Source organism: Narcine bancroftii, chromosome 4 (assembly GCF_036971445.1).
Source record: "Narcine bancroftii isolate sNarBan1 chromosome 4, sNarBan1.hap1, whole genome shotgun sequence".
In the NCBI taxonomy this organism is placed as follows: Eukaryota; Metazoa; Chordata; class Chondrichthyes; order Torpediniformes; family Narcinidae; genus Narcine; species Narcine bancroftii.
Window position 1 is genome coordinate 202,700,503 of NC_091472.1, and position 22,269 is coordinate 202,722,771.

Consider the following 22,269-nt stretch of genomic DNA (forward strand, 5'->3'; position numbering starts at 1 on the left):
TGGTACATCATATCTGCTGTTCTTCAAGGTCATCCACTTTATTTCTTACGCAATGTGCATTTAAATACAAAACCTTCAGTCCTATTTGCTATTTTATTTGACTCTGTAACCCTGTTGCAACTCCTCCCACTGGGTGCAATTTTGTCCTTCCACACATACTCCCCAACTTGTGGCACCGGGAGTAATTTGGAGGTCCTACTCTTCAGCCTTTCCTAAAACTTCCTTTGCAGGACCTCTACCCCACTCCTGCCCATGTCATTGGTTCCAATATGTACCACAACCTCTGGCTGCCCACCCTCCCATTCAAGAATATCATGCAATCACTGAGACATCCTGGACCTGAGCACCTGGGAGGTAGCACACTATTCTGGTATCTCTTTTGTGGCCACAGAATCTCCTAACTATCGCCTCCTCTAGGATGATCTCTCTGCCTTTCATTCTGAGGCTCAGAGCTGACCACAGTGCTGTAGGTCTGGCAGCTGCCATGTCCAGATAGGTCATTACCCTCAGTAGTATCCAAATGTGTACTTCACGCTGAGGGGAATGGCCACAGGGTGACCCTGCACTGACCTCTTTCTCCCCTTTCTCAGTGGTCACCCATCTACTAGCTGAATCCTGTTGTCTGGGTGGAACTACCTGCCCAAAAGTCTTGTCTGTGACTTGCTCAGCCTCCCGGGTGATGCTTCGCTTGTCCAACTCCTTAAAATAGTCTTTCGGGGCTGGAGTTGGCGGCACTTCCCGCAGGTGTTGATCAGGGAAATCCTCAGATTCCATGAACTCCCACTTCCTACGGGAGGAGCATTCCACTGCCATCACTCCTGCACTGAACTACGGGCAACCGACCAAATCAGCAATAATGAAAGGAAAAACTTGCCCCCTTTTTTAATCTGCTTCTTTGACCTCCGCCTTCTCTTGCGAAAGCCTCTGAAAACAAACACTTGCCCTCGCTCCCACAACGAGCAGTCTAAAGTTAAACCCCACCTCTCTGCTAATCACCAGCCCTTTGAGCCAAAGCCCAGAATTCCCACTCCCACACTGGGCCACTCACACAATGGCTGCTCCGCTTTGTTTTTATTGTTTTTTGCCAGTGAATGTGATTTGATTGGCCTTGCGTAGACTCCTTTTTAAACTCTTCTCCCCGAACTGTGCTTAACGCCCTCTGCTTGTGAATTCTTTGGTCCATTAAAGCCTACTTTAAGAGGAAGCTATTTATTCCCACTTTCCTGGCTGTGAATCAGTTCTCTATCCTTGACGGTACATTACCCCCAATCCCGTCCACATTAATATTTAAAAATTTAATATCACATGGGAACTGTTCAAAGCATTCTGAAAATCCAATAAAATATTGGAAAATGACCACCACAATTTCAAGGGCCACTTAAGTATTCTGAGATGTAGGCTATCAGCCTTGGAGATTTATTGGTCTTCAGCCCAATCAGTTTCCCCAACATTTTCCAAATTAATATTGATTTCCTTGGGTTGCTCTCACTAGACTTGTGGTTCCTAACATTTTCATGGAGATTATTTGTATCCTCCTTTGTGAGGACTGCCTCAAAATATTCATTCACTTGGATTGTCATTTTCTTTTGTTCCCCATTTAAAAATTCTGTTTTTGAATGTGAGGGGCCTACATTTGTATTCATCCTCAGAGAGGCTTTTACAAATTGGTTATGTTCCCTACTCTGTGCAAACAAACCGCCACAAAGGAGTTTTAAAATGGAGATTGGATTCTGCATTTAAAATGCAAATTAGTCATTGAAATACAGAAGTTGGAATGTGAAACGGGTGTAATTACCAACATTTTCTGTTTATTTCAGGATACATTGGACCATGTGCATGCATCCCAAATCATGGTAATTTTTGATGTTGTCTTTCTAGGGCCAGGACTCCAGGACTGGACGTGCTCAGAATTCGTGTTTCTAAATCCTCCTGAATCCTGTCTCGTGCATCTCAGCTTATTCATTGTACTCTTTAAAAACTCTGCCTTGGCACCTGTAACCATGGAGATTGTCCATACTGGAAGCCTTGGCATTTTTTTGGCTTGCTGTGGACTCTCCACTCGGAGATGAGAATTCACATTTGATTGTATTGGTATTTGCAAACGATCTGAAAGTTGTACAGCCAGTGTGTGCACATTTATTGATCTAGAGCCTATGTAACTTAGCAATGGTGTTTGAAAGAAAGCAGGACTGACTTAGCGAATGAATACATGGATAACACAACAGGCACATTTTGAGCACTTCAGTTGAGTTTTTTTTAAGCACTTTGAGATGCATCGAAGTAACTGATAACATTCAGTATTACCATTGCATTACCAGTCACATCAGATGATTCATATATTTGATTGCGTTGTGTGAAAATTGCATGTTCCTTTTGAGATCCCCCCCAAGCATTGAGATGGTCAATAAGAGAATATGATGTGACTAACCTGCATTCTTTTAAACCAGCATTGCTCTGTTCAGTGGTTATGTAGATTGTGTACTCGTACACTGTCAAGCTTGTCAAGGTGGCTCCCTCACTAATAACTTTTATTGATTTTAAAAGTAAATCATTCGTATAACCCCTGAAATATTATCCAATGCTGATATCAACAATGCTATTGTGTTTTACTCTAGTTCTCTTTTAAATAACATTCCATTCAATATTAACAAAAGCAAACTTGATTCCATTTCACAAACTTGTATGGAGTGACACAGGTCTAAGGTAAAGTCCCTGGACTGTGTTAAAAGTCTGCCTTGCATCCTCTAAAGCTTTTTCTGTACTGGCTAAATCAGAGAAAGCGCAAAAGGACACTTGAGTTTGAAAACTGATTGAGCGGACTTCGAAGGAAGCCTGGGTGATTGAGTCTCCTTGAGTGCAGCTTAGAATTGGAAGACCCTGTGTGCTTATGGCATTGAGAGCGAAGGGTGCCGTAAAAGATTCCTGTCCCTTTTCTGTGTTTGCAGAGTGTTTGTGGATGAAGCCTGTACAATGTGGAGCTTTCTTAGCTATATTTGAATTCAAAGTGCAGTGCCTGATCCTTAGTCTCGAAACCTATTGTGGTGACAATTGCCTTGTACAATTTACTGTGTCCAAGCATGACTGTTAAGCTTTGTATACAAAGACTGTCCAAGTGCCACACACACATACATATATAGATACACACACACATACACATGCATACACATATACGCATTTACTGCAGACATGTGCAGACTCATAGTAGGAGTAAATCTTGCTGCTTCAAGCTTCGTCCTAATCCCCTCATTGGTTTCCTCTCTGGTTTAGCTTCTTGTATAAATCATGCTTTATTCCTTTTAAAAAAAACACACGCAGCCTTTGCAGACTCTGTGATGTAACTGTATAGAGCTCTCTATCATGTAACTTGTTCAGTTGGCTTTTTGTTCTAGTTGGTCTGTTGCCTTTATAAATTGTGTACCCTCTGGAGAAATCTAAACATGTATAATAAATGAAAAGCGGTTATGGTTAAATTTTAATGAAAACAAAATCCTGCAACAATAGGTGTCAAAATGTGATGTAACCGCATAGACATACCTGATTGTATTGTGACTGGTATTGGATTTGAGCATATTATATATATGGACAAACTTGTAGGTACAAAGATTTATTTTGCCTTAAGTTTTTTTTCAATGTTATATATGTAAACAAATTTTAATCCGTTAATGAATGTTCTTTTTGTTCCCGGCACATACAGCTCTTTTAAAATTCTTTAAATCGGTGTCTCCCTGCATCTTTTAAATACAGTATGTTCTATACACAACTTCTAACAGCGTGCATGACTAATCTCTTAATTTCTCTACCTGTCTTGTATATCGCTCAGATCTTTAAGCTCTTATTTCTCTGTTTCTCTTTTCACTTCTTTGGAAGTGAATAATAATGGCAATGAACGATGGCTGCCAGGTATCTGCTCTTGATGATTTACGGAAGTCAAAGTTCCAAGAGCATAAGCTGACGGAAACTAGTGCTAGCTTACCATAAAGTGGCAAGAAGTTCCAATACATCTCAGCAGGCTTGTGACTGTAAATCTGCGCCGCGGCAAGTTTGATCATTGGTGGAAGAGTCAAATCTGAGCCAAACCATTAAAATGGAGGACTGCTTTGAAGGCATTTGAAGAGGAGGTTTGACACATTTTATAAACTGTTCCATCTACTGATGGGCTCCCCCATGTAAAGTCATTGTCTGCCCGAAACTTCGGTTATATATCTTCCTATTTGCACTGCGTGACCTGCTGAGTTCCTGTAGTATTTTAGTGGTTTTGCATTCTCTTTCGGAGTGGAATGTTTGACAAAATTGGGTCCACTTGTGTATTTTTTTAAACAGACTTTTTACATTGCTTGTTACAGATTTATAAAAGTAAGCTTTCATGTTGGACATCAGCATATTTTCCCCTGCAATTGAATGTTACTAGGAAAATTGAGAAATTGAGTTGGAGCGATGTGTGAGCTGTGTTCCTTTCCCATGATAGCCAAACGATCTTCATAACCGAATGGAAAATGAGAAGACATTGTTACTTCCATTGAAACAACAATCCACAGGCAAAATTCTGCCAAAATTAGTAAAATGCAGGATATACCCAATCATCTTTTGTTATGGAATGTTTTTCATTGCAACCCAGTTATTTGTTTTAAATTCTAGGTCTTTATTAAAATGTGCTTTTTGCTGTCCATGCCATAGATTTGTGAACAGAAATGAAATGTGTGGCTTTTGGCAAATTCTAACTGCAATTATGAAATTCAAGCTTTACAAAATGGCTTTCAAACCTCCAGGTTTTCCACAGGAGTGAAGTTGCTCTCCTGCCTGATTGGGTTGTCATTCTTCTGGCCAAAATCCTGGAATGTGCCCCATTCAATGACCTTGCTAAGAAGCCAAGACCATGCTGCTTGAGGCAAAACAAAACCTGTCAATTAATGAATTGGTGGAGGAGAGTGGGGGTCTGTGTGGTGTTGGAGGTGTGAGGGGTGGTGGAGGGTGAGTGGGTGTGGTGGGGGGGTGGATGCGCACCCGTGTGTGCACTTGTCACCGTCATATTTCCATTTGGGTATGGTGGGTGTCCTTTTCCATGTCTTTATTTTGTATAATTTCTCATTGTATATGTTATGGGCCTCCTTGGCTTCTTCCCACCTTAACTGATGCATTCTTTAAGTGAGCCTTGACAGTGCAAAGCCACTGGAGCTGTTGGATATCTGAAAAATATTGGAGATGCTCTGGTCCGGCAGCATCTGTGGGGGTGGGGATGGGGGGAGTAAGAGAGAGAGAGAGGAAGAACAGTCAGGAAGCTGCAATTGACTTTGTATGAGAACTTGCCAGTTCGGGTACAAATTTGAAAAGCTGGTTATCAGATATCTGAGGCTGCAATGTTCCAAGTAGGATGCAGTATTACAAACCCTTGTCGAAGCATTGGTTTTATATATATATATATGTGTGTGTGTGTATTTATTTATATATTATATACCCACACATGCACACCTTTGCTTCCCAAGGACGTGGCGGGACCTGCTGAGTTTCTCCAGCACTTCTGTGTATTAACTACAATCAAAGTGTTTGCAGACATTCTTGTTTCACTCTCTTGTACCAGATCGATGCTCCACTACTCCTCTGTGCAACTGAGGCAGATTCCACCGTTTGGATGAGAATGACTGCCCTGCACGGAAAAGCACTCATTTAAAACTCAAATATTGGGCATGAGAAGACGTTCCCCACAGAGGGTTAATGTTGGACGCCATTTCTCTCTGCTTTAGCAATGGTCTCGGCCTGATCGTTGTTGGTTGTTCCGTCAATTCTTTTCCCCAGGTCAGTCGTGGTGATGTTTTACCAGTGGAATACTTTCCACTTTATTTGCACCTCTTTCAGACACTGGGTGCAGCAAAGAGGGTTGTGTTTGGCCGCAGTTGTGGATTGGTGGACCACAGAAGTGCAAGGCGGTGCCCAGCTGCACTGACCTCATTTCAAGATTCAGGGCCATTGCACTCACAACTTGGTACAGGACGCAGGAAACTTGAGGAGAGCAGAGAGTTGGTGACTCGAGGCGAGGTCCAACTGCTGAGCGTGATCTGAACTGGGCCGGTACTTGTGCAACTACAGATCGGATCAGGCAAGAAACAAAGATTGTAGCAGCCCGCAACTCGGACCGGTAAACCATCGTGTGGGTTGAAGCGCCCGTTTCCATTGGCCGAGCGGTGAAACTGGCCAATCCCCGCCAGTGGATCGCGGGGGAACCATCCGGCCCGTTCAAGCCACGCCCTGGTGGTGACGCGGCCACTCAATCAAGTCCGTGTTGAATCCACTCCACTGGCGCGTGTTTCTTCTGTGGATTCGAGCTCCAGCCTTGGGGCCACAACTGAGCTGAAGCTGGAGTGACCTCGCTACAAGTTAACATGGAAGATCCAGTCTCCACCCGAACTGGGAACTGGGAATGAAAGCAGCAAGGGAGAGGGACTCCGTCCGATATTCAGAGCAGGGAGCAGAAGCGTCCAGTTCGTCCTCCGTTGGCTTCATACAGGCATCAAATGGCCTGTTAAAGGAGCCGATGGTGCTTTGTTCTAAAAAGATCCTGTGGCCGAGGGTTCCGGTCCAGGTCCATGTTCGGCAGCAGACACCAAGGGTTGCAGACTCGGGAAGCAGGGGACTGGCGTAGGGCCCCAGGAAACAGGTGACCACCATTCCCCCACCACCCCCCCCCTTCAAATTTGAGGAGACAACCCACAGGACAGTGACCGTGGCAGCAGACCAGAGAGGGGGGCTCGAGTTGGTGACTCAAGGCAAGGTACTCGAATAGGATGCGGGCCGCTGGCGACTGTGTTCAAAGGAGCCGCTCCAGGCTGCTGGAGACTGGCTGAATGGGGTACCAAGTATTGGAAGCGGGATGCGAGAGGGTGCTGAAGGCTTCCTGATTGTGTCCGAGGTGTGGATCCGGAGCTCTGGTTGCTGCCGCCTCGGACTGAAGGCTCTGCGGCCACGGGAGCGATGGAAGTGAAGCCATGGACACTCGGTGGGGAGGGAGAATCTTTTTCTGGCTGTAAGGGGTGCTGACGGCGAATTTGTCGGCCTTACGGTAGACTAAAGGAAATATTGTTATCACAATAAAATCTCGATAGGGTGAGGATAAATGTTAGAATCAACTTGTGCTGCTGTGTCTCTGCTCCTTGACGTGAGCATGGGAAATTTTCCAGGGGGTTTTCCCCCCTGTATAAACACTTAAGTTGCACTGTTTGAAAACACTCATTCCCACCAGCACTGCTGAACTGTGGGGGTAACATCTAGGACCTGCACTGCAACTTTCACATACCTCAAAACCATTCAGCCACAACCAGCATGAGCCAAGAGAGAACTGCATTTCCTCCAAGTCTCGGCTGGAAACGCACTGCTGTTCATCCCTGCAGCCCTGGGTCCAAGAGCTGGTGCTCCCTTTGCGTACAGAAGGATTGCAGCTCTTGGAGAAGGTGAACCACTACCATTTGAGCTGCACGGTTGACATAACAGTTAGCACAACGCCATTACAGCACCAGCAATGGGGACCGAGGTTCAAATCCCATGCTGTCTGTATGGAGCCGCCCTGAAGGTTAATGTTATGGATAATTAATAATTAATGCCCCCCCCCCCCCCAAGTTTACAGATAAAGTCTCTGACCGGGGTGACTTACTAAGTAGGGATAAGAAGACACTTTAAAAGAGTCGCCCCAACGGCGAGCGGCATCGACCAGCTCTTCATCCTGGGGGACGCCATTGCTGTTTCACGCAACTTTATTCACAAAGATAAGCGTATACAGAGCCGTTGTCATACCCACACTCCTGTTCGGCTCCGAATCATGGGTCCTCTACCGGCACCACCTACGGCTCCTAGAACGCTTCCACCAGCGTTGTCTCCGCTCCATCCTCAACATCCATTGGAGCGCTTTCATCCCTAACGTTGAAGTACTCGAGATGGCAGAGGTCGACAGCATCGAGTCCACGCTGCTGAAGAGCCAGCTGCGCTGGATGGGTCACGTCTCCAGAATGGAGGACCATTGCCTCCCCAAGATCGTGTTATATGGCGAGCTCTCCACTGGCCACCGTGACAGAGGTGCACCAAAGAAAAGGTACAAGGACTGCCTAAAGAAATCTCTTGGTGCCTGCCACATTGACCACCGCCAGTGGGCTGATAACGCCTCAAACCGTGCATCTTGGCGCCTCACAGTTTGGCGGGCAGCAACCTCCTTTGAAGAAGACCGCAGAGCCCACCTCACTGACAAAAGGCAAAGGAGGAAAAACCCAACACCCAACCCCAACCAACCAATTTTCCCCAGCAACCGCTGCAATCGTGTCTGCCTGTCCCGCATCGGACTTGTCAGCCACAAACGAGCCTGCAGCTGACGTGGACTTTTTACCCCCTCCATAAATCTTCGTCCGCGAAGCCAAGCCAAAGAAGAAGAAGATTCAAACAACTGCTATGAGCAAAACCCGACCAAGGCTCTCCACTGGCTGAATGTTGGCTCCCATCTTCACCTAAGGTTTGCATGTTACTTCAGAGAACATTTACTTTTTTTAAACTTGCATTTTTTTTTATCTTTTTCAATTTCCTGGAACACTTTTTCGGTAGTTGCTTGAGGCTGCCAGTTGTTTAAATTCTGGATACTGTAGTAAGATTAGGCAGTCAGAGTGGATTTACGAAAGGCAAGTCACATTTGGCAAATCTGATAAGAGTGTTACGAGCCCAGAGGACACAAAAACCCAGCAGCAATAGATATTCACCAAGACAAATGTTTACTTAAACAAAATTTGCTTTTAATTATCTTTAAACGTGAAAATAGAATCACACTTTAACTTATCGCAATTGACTTAACCCCCTTCTAATTCTAAGTGCACATGTATGTAATGTGTATGCAAGTTCAGAAAAGCTATTTGATTCACAGTCCAATCTCATTTCTCCAAGTTCACTGGTTGCAGGCAATTCCTATACTATGCACAGAATTTAACATTTATAGTTCACCAGGCTTTGGTGCTTGAAAGGTTCTTGTCGGTTTTCAGAGAGATTTGTTTTTCACTGGACACCCACAACTGATTCCTTTTTAATCAGCCACTGTAGTGTCTTGCTGAAGAAACTTGCCCCCTCAGGGTTCTCAAGATGATAATCTCTTTCTTTCAGGTCTCCACAGAGTGCCTTTTTGTTTCTCTTATTTCAAGTGAAACATTAGACAGCCAGTCCTCTTGCATGAACCACAAGGGCTTTGACCAGGCTGAACTAAGCAATCATAACCTATCTTCCAAGTGGGGTTTTCCACAAGCTTGCTGGCTTGACTTTTTCCAGTACCAGTTGCTGCTGAACTGAAAAACTGATCGATCTCTCTCTCTCTCTCTTTCTCTCACACACACACACACACACACACACACACACACACACACACACACACACACACACACACACACACACACACACACACACAGAAAGCTTGTTTGACTCTCTCTGGTTGCAAAACCACATGTCCCTCTTAGACAGAATACAGCTCCGATAAGTTCTTTCATCTATTGCCTTTTTGTAAACAATCCATTAGTGAAGTCTCTTGGGCACTCTCCAAAGCTTTTGCAAAGACTGTTGGCCCTGACATGTCTAGCATGACCAGAGCTCCAGTATTTTAAATAAGATTTGTTATAAAGTGTTTGTGTGTGACCTACACTAAAAACCTGCTCCAATTTATCTCCCAAAAACATATCTATATTCTTTCACAAGAGTAATTAGAGATCAAATCTGTTCTCGTTCGTTCTCTCTCTCTCTCTCTCTCTCTCTCTCTCTCTCTCTCTCTCTCTCAATATGTTCCCATACAAAAAGATTATTGAACAAAATTAGTGCTCTTTGGGGTCTGTGTGTCTGAGCAGTGGTTAAAAGCGAAAAGCAGAGGAGTAATTAGGTTATTCCTAAATGTCACAGAGATTTCTACTGTGATTCACATCTATAATCATTGATTTGAATGAAGGGATCGAGGGTGATACAGGTTTACCACAGACAGCACTGGTGGGGGGAGGGTCTGACATTACAGAGAAGTTTATAAACCCATAAACAGGCATAAAATAAGATGACAATCTTTCTCCCCCCAGGGTAAGGGTGTCTAAAGCCAGAGGGTGAGGAGAGAAGGGTTTAAAGGAGACACGAGGGGCAACTTTTTCCACTCAAGGAGTGGCGAGTGGGATGAAGGAGCTGACAGAAGGAGTGGTAAAAGCAGATACAATTACGGTGTTTAAAAGACAGGCAGATTGTTAGGGATGGTTTCCAGGGATGTGGGGAAATAGGAGGGACGAGCTCGGGTTGAGAAATTGGATGACGTGGTAGGGTCAAGGCACCTTGGTTTTGTTTCCACCATCAGTCTTGTCCTTTCTTACACTTGAAAATATGAGAAGATATTTTCCAATGAGCTGAACAGTCTGGAACAGGGATCGTTGTTTCAAAATCAAGTTTGACAATTGTGGAAAGGGATGAGAAGAAATTTCAGTGAGAGGTTAGCAAGTATTTGTAATCTGAAGGCAGCTGCAAGGGCTTGGATGATGAGGACACTGATTTTCGAGGGAATTGGATGAAGTGTTTCAGGCCCAAGTAAAAGATCTCTGAATGACGGAGCAAAGGGCCTATTTCTACTGCTGTTTAAATTTGGACGTACAGCACCAGTTACGGGCCCTTTCGGTCCACAAGGCCGTGCCGCCCAATTAACCTATAACCATTTCAAATGGTGGGAGGAAGCCCACTCAGACACGGGGAGAAGATGCAAACTCCTTACAGACAGTGCAGGATTCAAGCCTTGGTAGCTGGGGCTGTAACAGCGTTGCGCTAACCGCTACACCAAACTTGCTGCCCTTGTAGTCTTGTGTATTATATATAGTCTTACGTGGACTCTTCCGTAGTCTTGACTGCCACAAGATATTGAAACGAAAAGGCTTTTTTTGTCTACAAACCCACTGAGCCGCACTTACTGTAATATATGGTCGGTTTAATATTAAATGCCCTGATGTGTAACTAATGCCAATTTGGATAATTCCATGCTTTACAGTAAGGGGAGGTATTGCACAGTTTCAAGACTTCAAATGATCGCTTGGAGAAACAGATATGGGGTTCACACCCAGGTCTGATCAGCCTGTGGTGGGCCCGCCTTGGTGGAGAAGGTGCCTGGTATTTAAAAGTCTGAAGCACCCAATGATACCAGGGAATATAGCTGAAGAAAATAGAACACGAAAATCTGCAGACTCCATGGTTTGAAGCAGAAACATGACACTGGAGATGCTCAGTGGGGCCAAACAGTTTGTAGAGCAAAGACAGAGCCGTCTCGGGCTTGAGCCCTTCGTCAGGGTAAGGCAACATGGCTGCAGAAGCCAGTCTGGGTGGGTATGTAGTCGTAGAGCTTGAGAGTAACAGGGATATACAGATGGGGAGCGGGGAGAGAGAATCCCACAGAACTCCCTTTAGAGAGCAAAGGAGAACTTCAGGGAGGGCATCCTTCAAAGAGCTTTCAGAGTTTTGGAGTAGTCAGAGGATTAAAACTCTAAAGTTTGTAGACACTGTGGTTGAAGTGGAAAAAAGTGCTGGAGAAACTCAGCAGGTCAAACAGTGCCCTTTATATAGCAAAGATAAAGATACATATCTAGTGTCTCGGGCTTGAGCCCTAATGCAACTGAAGATGTGTCTGATACCAGATAATATTCTTGTGTGGTCGTTCTCCATTATTGTAATTGAGGCAATCGACTACTGTCCAGGAGAGAAGATCAATCCAGCCAATACTGAAACATCAGGGGTTGTAACACCTTGTCCTACAAATCAACCTATCTCTTTAAGGCAAGAAAGTGGAATTGGGAGTGAATGGTAGGATCAGGGACAGGTCAAGCTAAAAATCCGCCTGCTTTTCATTGGTAGGTGGTCCAATTATCTGTGTGAGGTACGGTGAAATGGGTATCTTGTCGAGGGGGCAGGGAAGAGTCTTTTATGAGAATGATAGCCAGAAGTTAGAAATTGAGCAATAGTAATTGTTTTAAAAAGTTCTCTTATTTTTTTAAACCTTTAATTCTAGTTGGAACAAATGGACTTAAAAAAAAGTACCCTACTGTCTGCCACTTGTAAGAAGAAAGCTCGTTGAGGGAAAATCACGTGACAGGAACGACCCAATCAGCGATCGTACAATAAATGATAGTGACAGAAGATGTCACCTAATAGATGCAAGTTTTCATATACGGCTGGGCATTCTTGTAGTCAAGCACGTGACGTGTTCTGAGCTCTGTTGCTGTGACAGATGAACAGATATTACACACAAGTGCAAACAAGAATAATAGGATTTTTTTTTGGACACTTAGCTTTGTTTAAGTAGCTTGAACCTGCCAGGAAATAAATAAGAACAACCAGTTTGGATGGGAAATAATATTTCTTCACTGGTATTTGGGCGATTGCATAAACGTTCATTGATCTGATAGCAGGCAGTAAAACACCTCATTGTTCGAGCAAAATAACCTGGGTTATGCTGCCAATAGAATTTGGCACGAACTCCAAGAGATTAGGGAAAACAAACAAAGGCTTGTTCAAAGAGGGAATGAATGCACAAAAGGGACACCCTAGCGAAGGAATTTGAGAGTTTGCGGTTTTGCAGTTGGTCACTGGGGTGGTGGGGGGGGGGGGTAGGTAGAAGAAATTTGGTCGTCAAAAGGTTGGAATTGGGGAAGTGCAGGTAGTTTGAAGGGCTGTGGATCTGGGGGAGATGTCAGAGACGTGGAAGTGCAAGCCTGAGGCGTGGTTAAAAAATTAAGATCAGGTGATGCTTAACAGGGGCCCAACGTGATTCTGCCAATGAAGGAAAGGCGTGGAAAGCTTTCAGTGTTTAATGTCATTTTGTTCCTCTCGTCATGTTGTGCCTTCAGTCCGTGCTACTACCAGTCTGCGCGCTGCGAGCTTATCCGAGTCCACACTTCTACTTTGGATTTGTCCGGGGGGAGTGGTCAAGCCTCGCTGAAAAGCCTCGAGCAGAAAAATGAGTGAAAATAGGTGCACTGGTCATGTGCTGTTCGAGATCCCATCTTTCACACCAGACGATGGTCTTCACAGGGGGGTCCGAAACTTACTATGACACAAATGGGAGAAAAACAGGGTTACTTTCCCTTGGTGACTTTCCATTAAAAAAAATCCTTTAGTAAGCACCAGTTTGAGTAGGATTTCTGGTTGTTATTACATTTTGTGTCAAGTTTCTGTGTGTAAATTTCTGGCAAAACAGGCAACGTCTGTTGTATATCTTCATTCTTGCTACATTAATGACACTGTTTGACCTGCTGAGTTTCTCCAGCCTTGTGTTTTTACTACGGTGTCTGCAGACTTTCGTATTTCACTTTCGTATTTCACTTGTGGTGAAGAAAGCATTTGGCATGCTTGCCCTCATCAGTCAGGGCACTGAGTGTAGGAGCAAAGGGGTGGCAGGATACGACTGTAACATTGGTAGCACCTCACTGAGTAATGTGCACAGAAGCCATTCACAAGCTTTTTATTTGGTTACGGGCCCCTTGGGACTCTGCTCAAAGTTTATGTCCCTGTCAAGCGGTCTAGTTTATTTGATTTCTTCCATACTTCTCTCCAACTGAGTGCATAAAATATATTTTATAATTTAAGTCCATGGCCCAGCTGAGATGTGCTGTGCCTATCCCCGTTAACAATGGCTATGGAACTGGTGTTTGATCAGAAAGAATGCAGAAATTATTCATGAGCATAAACACTGGCAAATGGCTTCAATAGCCAACTTGCTCAGCATGGACAAGGTGGGCCAAAGGCTTATTTTGGTGCTGTAAAACTCCACAACTCCATGGTGCCGTACAATGCATTCAAGGTAATTCACTGTCTGAAGAGCACTTTGGAAATTCAGAAACTGAAAGCTGTGACAGAATATAGATATGTTTTTGGGAGATAAATTGGGGCAGGGTTTGTCATTGTAGTTCACATACAAAGACTTTAAAACAGATCTTATTTAAAATACTGGAGTTCTACTAATGTCGGGGCCTCAAAGCCTTTGCAAAAGCTTTGAAGAGTGTCCAAGAGTCTTCACTAATGGATTGTTGTTTGCAAAAAGGTAATAGATGAAAGATCTTGTTGGAGCTGCAGATTGTCTGGAGGGGAACTTGCTGTTCTAAGAGGATCACGTGGTTTTGCAAGCAGAGAGAGTAAAACAGGCTTTCTCTCAGAGAGAGAAATCAGTTCTGCAGTTTTACAGTCAGCAGCAGCTGGGACTGGAACAGGACAAGCTGGAAAGCTTGGGGAAAACCCCATTTGGAAGACTAGTTGTGAGTGGTCAAAGCCCTTATGGTTCATACAAGAGGAGGGGACTGGCTGTCTAATGTTTCACTTGGAATCCAAGAGAAACAAAAATGAACTCTGTGGTGACCTGAAAGAAAAAGGTTATAATCTGGAGAACTCTGAAGGGGAAAGTTTCTTTGGCAAGACACTGAAGTGGCTGATTAAAAAGGAATCAGTTGTGGGTGTCAGCGTACATCGAATCACTCTCTGAAAACTGACAAGAACCTTTCTGACCAGTAACCATTTACTTTTCAAGCACCAAAGCCTGGTGAAATTCATAAATGTTAAATTCTGTGCGCAGTATAAGCATTGACTGCAACCAGTGAACTTGGAGGGGTGAGAAGTGAGATTGGACTGTGAAGAAATTAACTTTTCTGAACTTGCACACACATTACATACATGTGTGCTTAGAATTAGAAGAGGGTTAAATAAGTCAATAGTGATAAGTTAAAGTGTGATCCTGTTTTCATGTTTAAAGATAATTAAAAGCAACTTAGGTTTAAGTAACCATTTGTCTTGGTGAATATCTGTTGCTGCTGGGTTTTGGGGTCCTCAGGGCTTGTAACAAAAGTGCTAAATGAATCCGGCGGGACCAGATAATATACCTGGTCGGGTACTGAAGGACTGCACAGACCAATTGACAGAGATCTTCATCTCCTCATACACCAGTCCATCGTTCCTGCAGGGTTAAGTCGCTCTACAGAGAAGAGGTGGAGAATCTTGTGAAACAGTGAGAGAGTAACAACCTGAGTCTCAAAGTGATCAAGATGATCGTGGACTTCAGGAGGACCCGGAACACCCACCCTCCACCAAACATCAACAACTCTGTAATAGAGAGAGTAGAGAGCATCAAGCTCCTTGGAGTTCATTTAAACAGTGACCTATCATGGATACTCAACATCTCCTCACTTATCAGGAAAGGGCAACAGTGACTGCAGTTCCTGAGAAGACTAAAGCAGGCAAGGCTACCGGCCACCATTATGTCAACCTTCTTTAGGAGCTCTATCCAGAGTGTCCTGGGCAGCTGCATCACAGCGCAGGTACAGTTACTGCAGAAAAATAGATCGGAGGTCAATCCACAGGACCATAAGAGTAGCAGAGAGGATCACTGGAATCTCCCTTCCCCCATCGATGTGATCTACCAGGATAGTTGTCTGAAGAGGGCACGCAAATTCATCAAGGACTCCTTCTACCCCGCACACAGCAGCTTCCAGCTGCTCCTGTCGGGGAAGGGATTCAGGAGGATCAGAGCCAGCACCACCAGGCTGAGGAGCAGCTTCTTCTCATGGGCAGCGAGAAGGGTATTATTTCCAATTTTTGTTTCAATTCATTATATTTGATTATTTCTTGTATATGGCAGGGGAAACCATCACGAATAAATAAACCCATCTTCAGAAAATAGTAAAGAATGGAGGACTTTTACTGCCAAACTTTTGATTTAAAAATTGTTCAATTAATATAAGTAGTTCACTTTTACTATTAAAATTTGATCAAATAATTAGTCGCTCTCTTTGCAATTGAAATTTTCTGGAAAATATTGTTAGCTCTTTTAGGTTTTGCTTTACCATTATCTTTTTCTAAACTGGTTCCCAATCAAATAATGAGAAATAGTCTAAGAATATGGGTTCAATTTAGGAACTATTTTGGTTGTAATAGTTTTTCCCTGATGAGTCCCATTGTTGATAACCACTTTTTTTTCCACCTTCTGTTTTAGACGCAGGTTTGAAGGAATGTTATAGATCAGGTTTAAAAGTTACAAAGATTTATTTATCCGTAAAAAATTTTTGCTTCTTTTGAACAATTGTTAAATTTAAGCTTTGCAATTGACATTTTGTTAGATATTTGCAAGTAAGACATTTTGTCCAATCTAAACTACAAGATTTTCCTCAAATCGGAGTCTCAAATATTCTTGATCTATTTGTTTGATTTGCAGTTTGTTCACTGTGGGTTAATATCACGTATTTATAATCATTTATCATTATCATTAAGACTAACCTTAATGGTTTAAGATTAAAAATGACTGGGAACAGAAGTTTTTCCAGATGAGGACTGGCATTCCAATCTTATTTGATTATGATTCGTCATTTTGTGCTAGCCATTGTTTATTATAGTTTAAAGTGGTTCACAGAATACATACGCCTAAACTTAAATTATCCCTTTTTTATGCATGTGTTTATGGGTGAAAGGTGTAAAATTTTAGAGACCTCACTAATCCAAATGTTTCTCAAATTAGAAAGATTTTGGGGAAACATTTTTCAATCTTTCTCAATGATTTTTAAGACTAAAATAGATCCATGCCCTTTAATTGCCTTGTTCGGCTTAATCTGCGATCCTACTCTGTCTGTATCTCGAGAGAAGGTTTGTGCTTTCAGCATGCTGATACAGACGAGGGGTTTTAATGAAGTGGAATGATGAATTTCCACTGACTCGTGTGCAGTGGCGACAGGATGTAATGGCAGACTTAAGTTTGGAAAAAATCATACAATATCGAAGGTTAAAAAGTTACAGTTTGGTAGTTTTAGGCTGTTGGGCTGTTCTGGTGATATTCTGTCTGGATTCTGGAGGTAGTGACCCGATCCAGTTTTGTTGTTCTCTTCTGTTTTTTCATCCTTGATTAGAGAGAGAGAGAGGTTAGATTAGTTTGTTTCATAATATAAGTTGATTAATTGGAATTGATATATGATGGTCTTAGATTACAATATTAATATTTTTTACCAAAGCAGGATTCTTTATAAAGTAAGTCATATGATTTTCAATTTTAATCTTAATAATATTAACCATTAATAAAGAAAAGAGCATTTTGCCAGATATGTTATGTATACATTTTGATATTTCCTCCTGTTCTATTAATGCAACATGTATATGAGATTATTGAACTAAACAAAAATATTTTTAAAAGAACAAAGGAACTGCTCACACTGAACATTTGAGACTCATTTGTACCAAACAATATTTATTTCTACTGATAAAATCTGGTTGTGTGACTGCATGTTTTGCACCGAGGGCTGGAGAATGCTGTTTCATCAGGTTGTACTTGTGCAATCAGAGGACAATAAACATAACATTAATCTGGCAATCCTTAGAGTTCCAGGCACAGCAGAAGGTTCTCCTCAGCTGTAGTTTTCCAGCCATACATCACTGAGGTCCTCTTTCTCATGAGCCCTGTTCTCGAAGCAACTTCTGAACAACCTGTATTCATGCATCAGTGGTTGAGGCATTGGCAGAGTTGGACAGCATCGAGCCTCTAGCCAGGAGCTGACGAATAAAAATCTAACTGGAGATGCTGCAAATTATCATCAATGTTAGAAGTGGAAAAGGGAGAAAAATAAACGAGATTTATATTGCAAAGAAGCTGGGGGAGGGATAGAGAGACGGTGGGAATAGAGCGGTATTAACTACCCTTCATGTGAGCGAGAGGAAAAACGTTGAAGATCTTGCCTTCATGGAGATATTCCCTTCCCACGAACACAAAGCAATTTCTGATGTTAGATTTATTGTCAGTGTACATACATGACAGCACATATAAACCCTGAGATTCCTTTTCCTGTGGGCGAAGCAGAATTCCCACTTATTGGTAGTGCAAAAAAAATGTACACAACGTGCACATGTAAACAAATAAAGAAATGAAAATAAGCTTACTGTGCAAGACAGAGAAAATGAAAAAGAAAGTGCACAAGTAAGTGTCCTTAAACGAATCCCTGATTGAGTTTGTTGAGGAGTCTGATGAGGGAGGTGTAGCAGCTGTTCCTGAACCTGGGGGTGCGAGTCTTGTGGCACCGATACCTCTTTCCTGATGGCAGCAGCAAGAACAGAGCATGAGCTGGTTGGTGTGGGTCTTTGATGATTCCTGCTGCCATACGGCAGCAGCATAATAGGGAGGGCATTGCCTGTGATGGCCTGGGCTGTGTCCACTACCTTTTGCAGGGCTTTATGCTTAGAGGTATTGATGTTCCCATACCAGAGCATGATGCAGCCGGGCAGCACACTTTTCAACACATCTGTAGAAATTTGCCAGGGTTTCTGGTGCTATACCAAACCTCTGCAAACTCCTGAGGAAGCAGAGGCGCTGACGTGCTTTCTTCATTATGTTATTGGTGTGTTAGGTCCAGGAAAGATCCTACGAGATGGTGTCTCCCAAGAACTTAAATGTGCTCACCCTCTCCACCTCTGATCCCCCAATGACCACTGGATTGTATACCTCTGGCTTTCGTTTCCTGAAGTCAACAATCAGCTCCTAGTTTTGGTGACATTGAGTATGAGGTTGTTGTTGGGGCTCCATTCAGCCAAGTTGTCAATCTCCCTCCTGTCTGCTGACTCATCCCCATCCTTGAGACAACCCACGACCGTGGTATCGTTGGCAAGTTTGTAGATGGGGTTGTTGTCGCACCGAGCCATACAGTTGTCAGTGTAAAGTGAGTAGAGCAGGGGACTAAGGACACAGCCCTATGGTTCTCTGGTACTGATGGGGATTGTGGCGGAGAAGTTCCTGACTGGAGGTGAGGAATCCAGGATGCAATTACTTAGTGGGGTGTTGAGTCCAAAGTCTTGGAGTTTGCTGATCAGTTTTGAGGGGTTAAATGCTGAACTGTAGTCAATAAAGTGCACCTTGATGTATGTACCTTTGCTGTCCAGGTGCTCCAGGGCTTTGTGTAGAGCCAGTGGATTGGCATCCTGTTGCTACGATAAGCGAACTGGAACATATCCATGTGACTGCTCAGACAGAGCTGAGATGCTTCAAAGCCAGCCTTTCAAAACACTTCATCACTGTTGATGTAAGTGCAACTGGTCAATAGTCATTAAAGCAGTTTACTACACTTTTGGGCACTGGTCTGATTGAGGCCTGTTTGAAATCGGAGGCAGCTGAGATGCTTATACTTTATAGGGCAGATCTTCTTTGGCTTGGCTTCGTGGACGAAGATTTATGGAGGGGTAATGTCCACGTCAGCTGCAGGCTCGTTTGTGGCTGACAAGTCCGATGCGGGACAAGCAGACACGGTTGCAAGGAAAAATTGGTTGGTTGGGGTTGGGTGTTTTAAGACTTAAACCCTCAAAGTGGTTTGGAGAGATTCCACAAACTTCAGCTTTAGCACGATGGAGTGGATGGAAAAGACCTTTAGATGGCGCTGCCTCTGCTTTCTATTCAAGTTTATGGAAGAAATGGGGGGTAAAAACCATCTTTTGCAGGGCAGCACGGTTGGTGTAGCAGTTAACATGATGCTGTTACAGCGCCATTGATTGGGACCGGGGTTCCAACTCCGCGCTGTCTGTAAGGAGTTGGTACATTTTCCCCATGTCTACGTGGGGGGCTCCAGTTTCCTCCCAACGTTTGAAACACAATCAGCTGCAGACACTGTGATTGTAGTGAGGAGAAAGGGATCAGGCCAGAAACACTGGCAATGTATCTTTGCCTCCCATCGATGCCAAGAAGACCGACGGAGTTCCTCCAGCATTTCAGCACTCCTCCCATTGTTCAAAACATACTGGAGGGTGTAGGTTAATCGGGCGGCATGGGCTTGTGAGCTGAAATGGCCTCTATTACCGTGCTGTGTGTCTAAATTTTTTTTAAGTACAATGCCTGGGAATAGGTGGAGGTTGGGATTGCTTTAATGGAAGTAGCCATTATGGGTCACTTTCAGAAATGAATCCATTTTATGGACAGTGTTTTCTTCTAGTAGGAAGCTATAGGCCCAAACTGGGGCTCTGTTCCAAAGGTGTGTAACTTGCTGTGAATGAGTCATTGCCTCTACCTTCGATATGCTCAAGTTTGAGTCCACTTGAGTTGACGTGAAAGAAGCCTGGCCATGCGTGATAAAGCAGCCCACTCATTAGCCTGCAGTGCTGTTCACCATCACTGGAATGACTACTCCCAATGACAGCCTCCGCTGATCAACGAATCACAAATGTAGAAATGCTGAATGGGTTGGGCAACATCTGTGAAAAGAGAAACTGAGTTAAGATTCCAGGTTGTGGACCCCCTTTGGAACTGGGAAATTCACTGCAGGATTAAGACTTTGGGAGCAGAAGTAGGCCATTCCACCCATCAAGTCTGCCCTGCTATTCAATCGTGAGCTGATCCATTTCCCCACTCAGCTCCACTGCTCATAACCTTTGATGGCCCTGACTAATCAATAACCTGTTCATCTCTACCTGAAATGCACTCAATGACCTGGCTTCCACAATTGCCTCTGGCAACCAATTCCACAGATTTGCCACCACCTGGCTACAGAAATTCTGACCCATCTCTGTTCTAAGTGGATACCCTTCGATCCTGAAGTTGTGTGCTCTCTCGTCCTCGATTCTCCCACTGTGCAGAAACACCCTTTATCCATCTACTCTGTCCACGCCTTGCAACATTCAAAAATGTTTTTTTTTAAGACTTTATTTAAAATTTTATAACATGAATACAATAGAGAATTACATTTAAAGAAAAATAAAACATTCAAAAATGTTTCAGTGAGATCTCCCCCCTCCCCCACTATCATTCTCCTAAATCCCAACGGGTACAGGCCAAGAGCTGTGACAACTTTCATTCCCAAATGGTCCAAATGAACCTCCTTTGGACACAGTCCAAATCCTTTCTTCAACGAAGAGCCCAAAACTGCTCACTAGTCTCCAAGTGAGATCTTACCAGAGGCACCATATCATATCCCTGTTCCTCTATTCTATTCCTCTGGAATTGAATGCCAGCCTTGCATTTGCTGCCTTCACCACCATCTCAGCCTCCCAGGTTGACCTTCAGGATGTCCTGCCCGAGGGCTCCCAGGTTCTGTGGCATCTGGATATTTTTTCCCCATTTGATTTAAAAAAAAAAAAAGAATGAACTAAGGGTCTTCAACAATTCCTTCAAAGTGTGGCAACAACACCATCTCCAAAGTTCACAAATTACACACTGGTTCTAAGTTGGGAAACAGGTCAAAGCTAGGTCTAAACAGCGAAACTTGGTGAGTGCAGGGAGGGGACGGGCTTCAATAGATGATTTGCTGTTGGACAAGAAGGTGCCTTGTTATCATCTTCAGGGAATTAGCAATGGGGTATAATTATTGACTCTCCCAGCAGCATTGGGATTTTGTTCATAAATCTGGGGAAATAAAGCAGGAGCATTGTAATGACTGTTAACTGATGGAGCCAGATGCTGTGGGATATTTTGATCTTGATTGTTTTAATGTAATTTAAAACGTGATTCTGTGTCTCCTCGAGGTTAAAAAAAAAACCTGCTGAAATGCTGGAGGAACTCAGCCAGCCTTTTCAGGACAGACAGCCGTCGCTGATGTTTTGGGCCTGAGCCCTCCTTCAAGGAACCAGCCATGAGCCAGGAAACCTCGGGACGTCTCAGGCAACATTGGCTGGGAGAGGGATCCAGACCAACAAGCGGTGTTAATCAGAGATGATGAGGGACCAGGTAAGGAGTTATCGCGTCTGTGTGAAAGGAAACGGAACGGAAAGACCGAGAAGGGAAGGCAACAGAGGGGGGGGGGGGGTGGTGGGGCGGAGGTGGGTGTGGGCGGGGAGGGGGATTTCAAGTAAAATATGGTTCACACAGTGACATTGGCAATTCTATGCCTTCCAACATATTTGAGGTTTCTCTTAACCTGGAATGCATTGACCTGTGGTCTTTGTGAGACTGGCATCCAGTAATTTGGGGAATATTACGTTTTTCTAAAATGATCAAAATCTGCCGTGTGGAGTAACACACACCTTCCACGTGTGGGATCCACGTGCTACCAGAAGGGGTGGATTAATCACTAGGGTACAAGCTGATACTGTCAATGTTATTGTGGGTAAACATGCCTGTGTTTCTTTTTTTAAAATATTTTATTTAAAATTTAAAGTCACATTGTATTAGTTACAATATATTGATACAAACATAATGTGATTAGTTATTTATATAACCCCCCCCCCCCCCCCCCATCCTACCCGACCCCACTAATACCCTCCCTCCACTTCCTCACCTACAAAAGAAAGAAAAAGATCACCATCAAATACAGTCATATT

General features: G+C 43.6%; 1 protein-coding gene and 1 long non-coding RNA gene across 7 annotated transcripts in view; both read left to right on the forward strand.

Moving 5' to 3' along the window:
* Positions 1-4,664, forward strand: part of mapk1 (mitogen-activated protein kinase 1) — a 91,829-nt gene extending 87,165 nt beyond the window's left edge. For all 3 annotated transcript variants that reach the window (XM_069933666.1, XM_069933667.1, XM_069933668.1), the window contains exon 9: positions 1,879-4,664. The gene's annotated coding sequence lies outside the window, so the exon portion shown is untranslated. The remainder of the gene's footprint in view (positions 1-1,878) is intronic.
* A 3,521-nt stretch (positions 4,665-8,185) lies between these two features.
* Positions 8,186-22,269, forward strand: part of LOC138761476 (uncharacterized) — an 81,612-nt gene continuing 67,528 nt past the window's right edge. For 3 of the 4 annotated variants that reach the window (XR_011356342.1, XR_011356341.1, XR_011356339.1), the window contains exons 1-2: positions 8,186-8,485; positions 21,475-21,676. This is a non-coding gene — a long non-coding RNA (uncharacterized lncRNA). Of the gene's footprint in view, positions 8,486-14,090; positions 15,579-21,474; positions 21,677-22,269 lie in introns of those variants that run through there. The other variant, XR_011356340.1, reaches the window with a different exon arrangement.